We start from the raw sequence: 8,711 nt of genomic DNA, 5'->3' as shown, positions 1-8,711 counted from the left end.
TAGGTACGTCGGCGCGGCACAGCGGTAAATAATTTTCTGGCAACCCTGGTCACGGGGTGCGCACGGCCCTGAGTGCGGCTAGATCAATCGATATAACCGTTTAATGCTTTAATTGATTTCCTCATTTCATACACATATCGCTTTCAGCTACGATACTTTTGTTCCTTCTACCTGAATCGGTTATCGTTTGATAGAATAAAAGGAAAAAATATGTACTATAGTTTCATGTTATTGTATTATATATATAATTATTACATACTACCTACGTACATACCCAGTGTGACTATGGTTTTTAATACTCATTCGTTGGATTAACACAATATTAAAATGAATAAATGTTTTGCAACCAAAACAGTTCCTACACATCACGTTTTTACATCCTATCTTCATATCTTTAGGATAAAATCTATTACAATATAAAACATATGTATCTATTTATATATATAATTACTACTTATCAAGTATCGGATACCTATCAAGTTTTTATTAATTCATTATTGTTACGTCGCGTAACACGCTACCTGGCCGAGGCCACACACCGCGGGCAATGTGGCAACCAGATGTCTTCGGATACTGGCAGCGTATCCTCCATAGTTTCAAGTACCTTCCATAAATCTCATAGATTTCCTAGGAAAGGTCCTTCAAACAAAACAAACATCTGGTTCGGAAGAATTTCCAAAGACTATTGTCTACCACGGCTTAACTAAGGAAAGTTGGTTTTTCGCACGTACGCTGCAACTGTCCTCCCACTAACCACTTTCTCTCGAGGGCGGTTAAGACCCTTCGTTTAACCAATTAGAAACGAAGCCTATTCCCTCACTTTCCTAAATAACATCGGCACCAACAAATCCGATGGTCCCGTGCGCTAGACACACCCATCCTCAGCTTTCCTCCGAGACAGCATCGTCTCCCAAGACAGTACTGATTTTACACCCTTCGAACGGACAACATCCTTCCACCGGGTATACACACCCGCAGATCAGTCACTCACTCATCTCGTACATACGCACCAGTGTAACTGCCTTCGTTATAAGTTGTGGAATAAACGGTGAAATATAACTTACTACTGTGTCATATTCATTCAACCACCTCTGTTATCTTAATCGAAACAGGGGAACGACTACTTCGCGGCGTCGATTCACCGAATCGTAGCGAGAATTTACGCCTCTCGCTGACGCGTTTTCCTCGCGACCGCGTCTCTCCGCGAACGGTCGTAACAATTATACTAAACTCTCTATTAAAATTTAGAATGATTAAAGATATCTATAATTTCTATAGTCATAATTTTTTCAAAAAGTTGTACATATCTAGTATTAACTTAGTAATTATGAATTGACTGCATGTTTTCTTAATTTTATGCAAATTAAACTATCAATGTAAAGCAATAAACAGTGTTCTATTAAAAAATATATTATTTACAAATACATATAACATATTTTCAGTATAATTTACGTTTGTAATACAGTTACTTCACCAAATAGATATAATTCACTAAGTAGCAGATGTTTATTCAATTCAACTTCTTTTTATCTGAATTCTACGTGTCTCTATTGTGATTCAATATGTACGCATATGTAACTACAATGAGTAAATGTTTTTCACTTGTGATTTTTCTTTAGGTAAGGAACGTGTGTGTAATTTCATTCTGTGCGTGCGCAACGATTCTTTTTAGTCAAAAACGTGGTTATGTGTAATCATTTCAGAGCGAGAACCAAGAACACGTTCGAAATCGTAGAGCAGCCTGATACAATGTCACTGACACAGCTGAATGCGAGATACGCATAAATTGCGAGTAAGCATTCTTTTTGCAATTATCTCTTCTATTTTACGATTAAAGCAGTAATTAAATCAAGTCATTTTTGAAATTTAACACCTGTGTTGTAACTTTCTCCTATGAAAACGGTTCTTCATTTGTCGCTTGTATTTGTATTGCAATACTTTATTGTAATTTTTTACTTTATAGCAAGGCGAATTTTTCATCTAAGTTTCATCTCTAATATCTTATTCTAGGGATCAAAATTTTATTTCGTAAAGCACAACAAAAATCCTCAACCACATCCTCAAACATTTCAATTTTGCAACTTATAAAAAAGCCTTGTAATTAAAATTTCGTTTCATTTTAAATAAGCGCTATAAAACAGTTGTGTTATTAAGATTTTTTTGAATTTATTATTTTTACGATCTTTTTCATTTTAATTATATTAGGAAAATTTTGTCAAAAAGTTTCATAGCTGTTGCAAATATTGCAGATAAGTTATATTCTCAATTAAATAAATCGACTTAGGTAATCGTATTTCTTGTACAATTAATTTATTTGATTTTATTAGATCGTTTAAACATAATCTTTATTGTAGCTATTACAATTAACATATCTGAGAGAATATTTACTAATATTGTAGTATTGAGGAAAAACCGTTGGGGAAATTTCGATGAACTACAGGTAGAAAACAATAAAAGTGCTGACAAGCCTGGAAGGATGGGAAATCCTGATGGGCCATATGCTAACTAGTGGGCGATATGCTAAGTAACTAGTCACTAGTCACTAGTCACTAGTTAATAATCAATAGTCACTAGTCAATAGTTACTAGTCAATAGTCAATAATCAATAGTCAATAGTCAATAGTTGTAGTTAGAGTTACGACTAAGTTGTGACTAGTTGCAGTTGCGAGGAAGCTGCGAGTAGTTGTGGGTCAATCGTTATTCATGAGTTATGAATTGTTAGTTGTAAGTTGTAAGTTGTAAGTTGTAAGTTGTAAGTTGATTTGTGAACTAAGAATTTAGTTGTCTTTAGTTATATCACATTACTACATTAAATTCTAATTAAATAGTTATAGTTCTCTGTTTCAATCGCAATAAATAAATCTATATAATAAATAAAGACCACTATAGTCCTGATATCTATAATATTTTCAACGTATTTTTAATATGCTACTTTTGTTGAAAATTTAATATTATCCTCAGTTTACGATACGGACACATTTACTATCTTTTGGGAAGTAGGAGTTTTTCAGATTGCACATTATAAAGTTTGCAATTTGGACTACGTCGACAAATTAATTAGCATCTTAAGCGCTTGAGGGGTCCACTCAACAGCAAGCGACATGTCATAAACTTCGATACCAGATGAGATAGACCACCGCCAATGGAACGTTACGCTATGCACCCTTGATCAGGTACGCACAAGACGCATCACGTGTGAGACGCCTACGAGTACAAGCATATTCAACACACTTTCGCTTACGCTTCTTACTCTTACGTTTATACTAAATACTTTAAATAAACATACAAATCACAAGCATACTAGAAAAACAGTTGCAACTTGACTGATCGTCAAGTTGAGAGGTCGTAAAAACTTCATTTCACTCTTATGAGAATTTAATACATCGAACCGGATAACATTAATTTTGACGTAAATTACTAATTTTAGAAACTACGAAGGTAATTATTCGTTTACTTTCTTTTGTTGTTTTTTTTTTTTTACTAAGGAAGTATTCATTTCTCATACTTGATGTAATTCAAAATTTGTATATAGTTATTTACTCTGATTGGAAACATGTTATTTAAAATACGAAACGAAATAGTGTATATTGTAAGATAACGTGTATGATTCAGTAACTGATTTTACTTTGAAAAGTTTACATAACATGGGATAAACAAATTTGTAAAAACACTAATTATAAGGTAGCACATACTTGTTACCAGCGAAATTAATTGCAATCTGAATTGTAATGGCACGAAATGAAAGTATACTTATTATTTCTTTAACGATAATTTATTTTGGAAAAATATTTAACAAGGTAGTTATCTGCAATTCAGTGTTGCAATATTGATAATCAAGAGAAGTTAAAATTATTCTCTAACTTCAAGTTACATATCAAAGTGAAAAATTACAAAAGCATACACTAGTTCAAGATAAAGGAATCAAAATGGGTGTATTAATTATTATCTTCTACTAAAATAAAAAGGCTTAATCGACAAAGGAACGATACTGAAATGATTACTTAAGATTTAAATAATTAATTGCGAAGGAGTTTAAAATTGAAGTTAATTCATTTGTTCCTTAGGTCATTTACGACCAAATCGTATTTTTCTATTAGAAAATCTTTTAAATTTGAGAAAAATAAGAAATAATACTAAAGATGTCTCACAGTTTTTAAATGTTAAAACTCCTTTTCCAGTTGTAACGAAAGCAATGTCGAGGTATTGAAAAATAAAAATTACTGTAGGGTTAAATTTTTTAATCTATAGATTAACAACTCATTTTAGGATTTTACTATTTTACTAGAACTATGATAATTCTTCCACAGAAACTGGTCACGTGCTTATCTATGACTATGCTTATATATACGTTTTGAAATACATACATTTATGTATATAGGTAAATGTTGTGTAATCACTTCAAAGTACGTAATGATAATTCGTTATCTACTTGTGTCCACTTTTTTATTTCTTTCTCCATTTAAGAACATTTCTAAACATTCGATTAGTCATCAAAGGATGTTAAGATTATCTTGAAGGACGAATTAACAAAGATAAGGATACGGATTAGTAACTTATCTTAGTTCACTCGTATACTCAATGATAACTAACATTAACTGGCAGAAAAAGAAAGAGATGGTATCCCATTGGGGGTAGCCATCCACATGCTATATTGCTATATCACTAAGCTATAATATTTTACCAAATGTCCTACTGGACAAATTGTAAAATGTAAATAAATAAATAATAAAAAAAAAGAAAAAGAAATATAAAATTATATGAAGTTATTATAATTATGTATACTTAGGTAACTATTAAAATTCACTTCTCTTTTTAAACCGAGTATTTCTTCTCTTAAAATACTCGTCGTGAAGCGTGTAAAAAATGAACCTGATATTTTATAAATAACGTTAGCAAAAACTTATCTTTATCTTTGTATCTTTTTTCCTTTTAATATAATAATATCGGTCGTTTACGTTGATTGTATGGTTCACCGAGTGTGAATTAAGCACGTGCTTTTCTGACGCAATTTTTATATCGCATGAATGATATTTATGAGGCAATGAATCGTTACAAAAATAACCAATTTAAACAATTCTCATAGGTATGCTTTAATGTTTAATTATCAGTTTTTAGTATAATCGTTAATGCGCGCATTTTCATGTACAATACTTTTAGGAAATATACAGGTGCAAAAATATACTTGATATTAGAAATATAATATGCATTATACGAATAGTACTAAATAGGTGAAGCAAGGCTCTGTTTTTTTATTCCTTTAATTGTATTTATAAAAATATAAATCGCCGTAATTCGTAAAAATGCATAAACATCAGTAGTTTACTAATCATCATAGGCATGCAAAAATATTGTTCACATATCGTAAGTATTGCTCACTCTGTTACGATTCATCACGATATTGTTAACTTTACTTTCTCACATTATATTTCATGTATATGTTGCGTCACATTATTTATTATTTATGGTTATTAATGGTAGAATGTAGAGTTTTGACGAAGATTAAAAAATCGTACATTCGCATGTTTTGTAACTACAAGTATTAGTAAAAAGTGTGTAAACAAGATATGGAAACGTAATATCTATCTGTTGTTGTCAGTTGTACGTTTACTAGGAATTTAAAATAGGAAGAAAGTCATAATTTTATTCAGAGAATTTGGATAAATGTAAATTCATTGCTGCTTCTCGATAAAGACAATTACGTATATTTATCCTTATGATCCAAGTTAATATCTATGTAAATCTATATTTTAAATTACTTATATTGTCCCTTTATTTACAAATTAATATTTTCAAGGGTAATTGACGATACTAACTGTTCGCCGAATGGATTTATTCTCATATTTCTCTCTGTAATCCGCCGTTCGCAAGGTGGATGGGCGCGTAGCCCTATAAAAAAAGACAAACCTGTTTGCTAAATACTTGTCTAAAGTATTCAAACCCCATTACTCCAAAGCTGCCGCAGACGTTACTGAATACCTGCACACTCCCTTCCAAATGTCCCCTCCTATTGAACCCTTCACTTCTGCAGAGATTATAGAATCAATCAGTCGCCTAAATCCCAAGAAAGCAACAGGGCACGACCTAATAGGCAATAAAGCAATCAAGGAACTTCCCATAAAAGGGATTGCACTCATCACATCGATTTTTAACGCTATCCTAAGGCCTGGAAAATCTCACTAATTACCCTCATCCCTAAACCCGGTAAATCGATATATGAAACTAGCTCCTATCGCCCAATCAGTCTTTTACCTATCCAGTCTAAACTATTCGAGAAGATGCTCACGAATCGACTCCTTTCACTCCTAGAAGACTTGAAAACACTCCCAGATCACCAATTCGGCTTTCGAAAACAACATTCAACAGTAGAGCAAATCCATCGCATAACCAACATGATCAGTCAAACCCTTGAAAAGAAAAAATATTGCTCAGCGGTATTCCTAGACGTCCAAAAGGCATTCGACAAAGTATGGCATGAAGGGCTACTATACAAGATTAAAAAGATCCTACCTCACCCCTACTACTCCATCCTAAAATCTTACCTAACCAATAGACAATTCATGGTCAAATGCCTAGACGCCACTTCCGCAACATTCCCAATAGAAGCCGGCATACCCCAAGGTAGTGTCCTCGGACCCCTACTGTACTCCATCTACACTGCCGACTTACCTGTATCAAACGAGATAACAATAGCAACATTTGCTGACGACACAGCGCTATTAGCTACCCACGCAGACTCGGTAATTGCCTCATCCACTCTCCAGCGATGTCTCGACTCCATGGAAAAGTGGTTTCATAAATGGGGCTTCAAAATTAACGAAAAAAATTCTCACATGTAACCTTCACGCTCCGAAAACAAACCTGCCCCCAGGTCACCATTAACAACACAATAATTCCTAGCAAGGACTCAGTCAGATACCTGAGCATGACCCTGGACAGGAGGCTAACTTGGAAAAATCACATCACAGACAAAACAAAGCAACTCAAGGACAAACTCAAGAAATTCTATTGGCTCACTGGCCGACGCTCCAACCTAAGCACACAGAACAAAATTAGCCTCTACAAGACCGTAATAAAACCTGTCTGGACCTACGGAATCCAACTATGGGGAACAGCAAGTAACTCCAACATTGAAATACTTCAACGCTTCCAATCGAAAACGCTAAGATCCCTAATTGATGCACCTTGGTATGTAACCTATGAAACAATACACCGCGACCTCAAGATACCCACAGTCAAAGAGGAAATAGCAAAATATAGCGACAGATATAGCAAAAGAATCAACAAACACTGAAACCCCTTAATCACTGGGCTACTTGATACGACGGACCAGATTCGCAGGCTGAAGAGGCACTACCCGCTAGACCTAAACGCTAGATTCAATTAGTTATTTAAATTAAGTAATATTCACTTATTTGTAACACTTACTTATAAATTATACTTATCTATAATAAGTACTAACTTATTATAAATAATTAGCGATGTTACTGTGCCACGCCAGAAAAATTACTGAAAATTCTCAACGCGAGAATTGATTGTGTTACGACCGTTCGCGGAGAGACGCGGTCGCGAGGAAAACGCGTCAGCGAGAGGCGTAAATTCTCGCTACGATTCGGTGAATCGACGCCGCGAAGTAGTCGTTCCCCTGTTTCGGTTAAGATAACAGAGGTGGTTAAATGAATATGACACAGTAGTAAGTTATATTTCACCGTTTATTCCAACAACTTATAATGAAGGCAGTTACGCTGGTGCGTATGTACGAGATGAGTGAGTGACTGATCTGCGGGTGTGTATACCCGGTGGAAGGATGTTGTCCGTTCGAAGGGTGTAAAATCAGTACTGTCTTGGGAGACGATGCTGTCTCGGAGGAAAGCTGAGGATGGGTGTGTCTAGCGCACAGGACCATCGGATGTGTTGGTGCCGATGTTATTTAGGAGATTGAGGGAATAGGCTTCGTTTTTAATTGGTTAAACGAAGGGTCTTAACCGCCCTCGAGAGAAAGTGGTTAGTGGGAGGAAAGTTGCAGCGTACGTGAGAAAAACTAACTTTCCCTTTTCAAGCCGTGGTAGACAATAGTCTCTAGAAATTCTTTGGAAACAGACGTTTGTTTGGTTTGAAGGACCTTTTCTAGGAAATCTATGAGATTTATGGAAGGTACTTGAAACTATGGAGGATACGCTGCGAGTATCCGAGGACATCTGGTTGCCATATTGCCCGCGGTGTGTGGCCTCGGCTAGGTAGAGTGTTACGCGACGTAACAGATTGTAATTTTAATAAATAATAAAAGAAAAAAAATATTTCTCTCTTTAAGAAAGCTTTGGCTTTAAATTCCAAAGATAAGAAACTTAATTGAATTATCTCATTATAATTATTGTTTAATTTCCACTGTTTTACGGTGTAGATAGTTGGCTACTTTAATATTGAGAAATATTTGTTTGATTACTTACTATATTTAGACTTAAACGAATTAAGTATATTAGTTAGTTAGTTAGTTAGTTAGTTAGTTAGTTAGTTAGTTAGTTAGTTAGTTAGTTAGTTAGTTAGTTAGTTAGTTAGTTAGTTAGTTAGTTAGTTAGTTAGTTAGTTAGTTAGTTAGTTAGTTAGTTAGTTAGTTAGTTAGTTAGTTAGTTAGTTAGTTAGTTAGTTAGTTAGTTAGTTAGTTAGTTAGTTAGTTATTTAGTTAGTTAGTTAGTTAGTTAGTTAGTTAGTTAGTT

Source organism: Bombus bifarius, unplaced genomic scaffold, assembly GCF_011952205.1.
Source record: "Bombus bifarius isolate JDL3187 unplaced genomic scaffold, Bbif_JDL3187 scf7180000009739, whole genome shotgun sequence".
In the NCBI taxonomy this organism is placed as follows: Eukaryota; Metazoa; Arthropoda; class Insecta; order Hymenoptera; family Apidae; genus Bombus; species Bombus bifarius.
The sequence above is the reverse complement of the archived record's forward strand: the minus strand, read 5'-3'. Positions refer to the sequence as shown.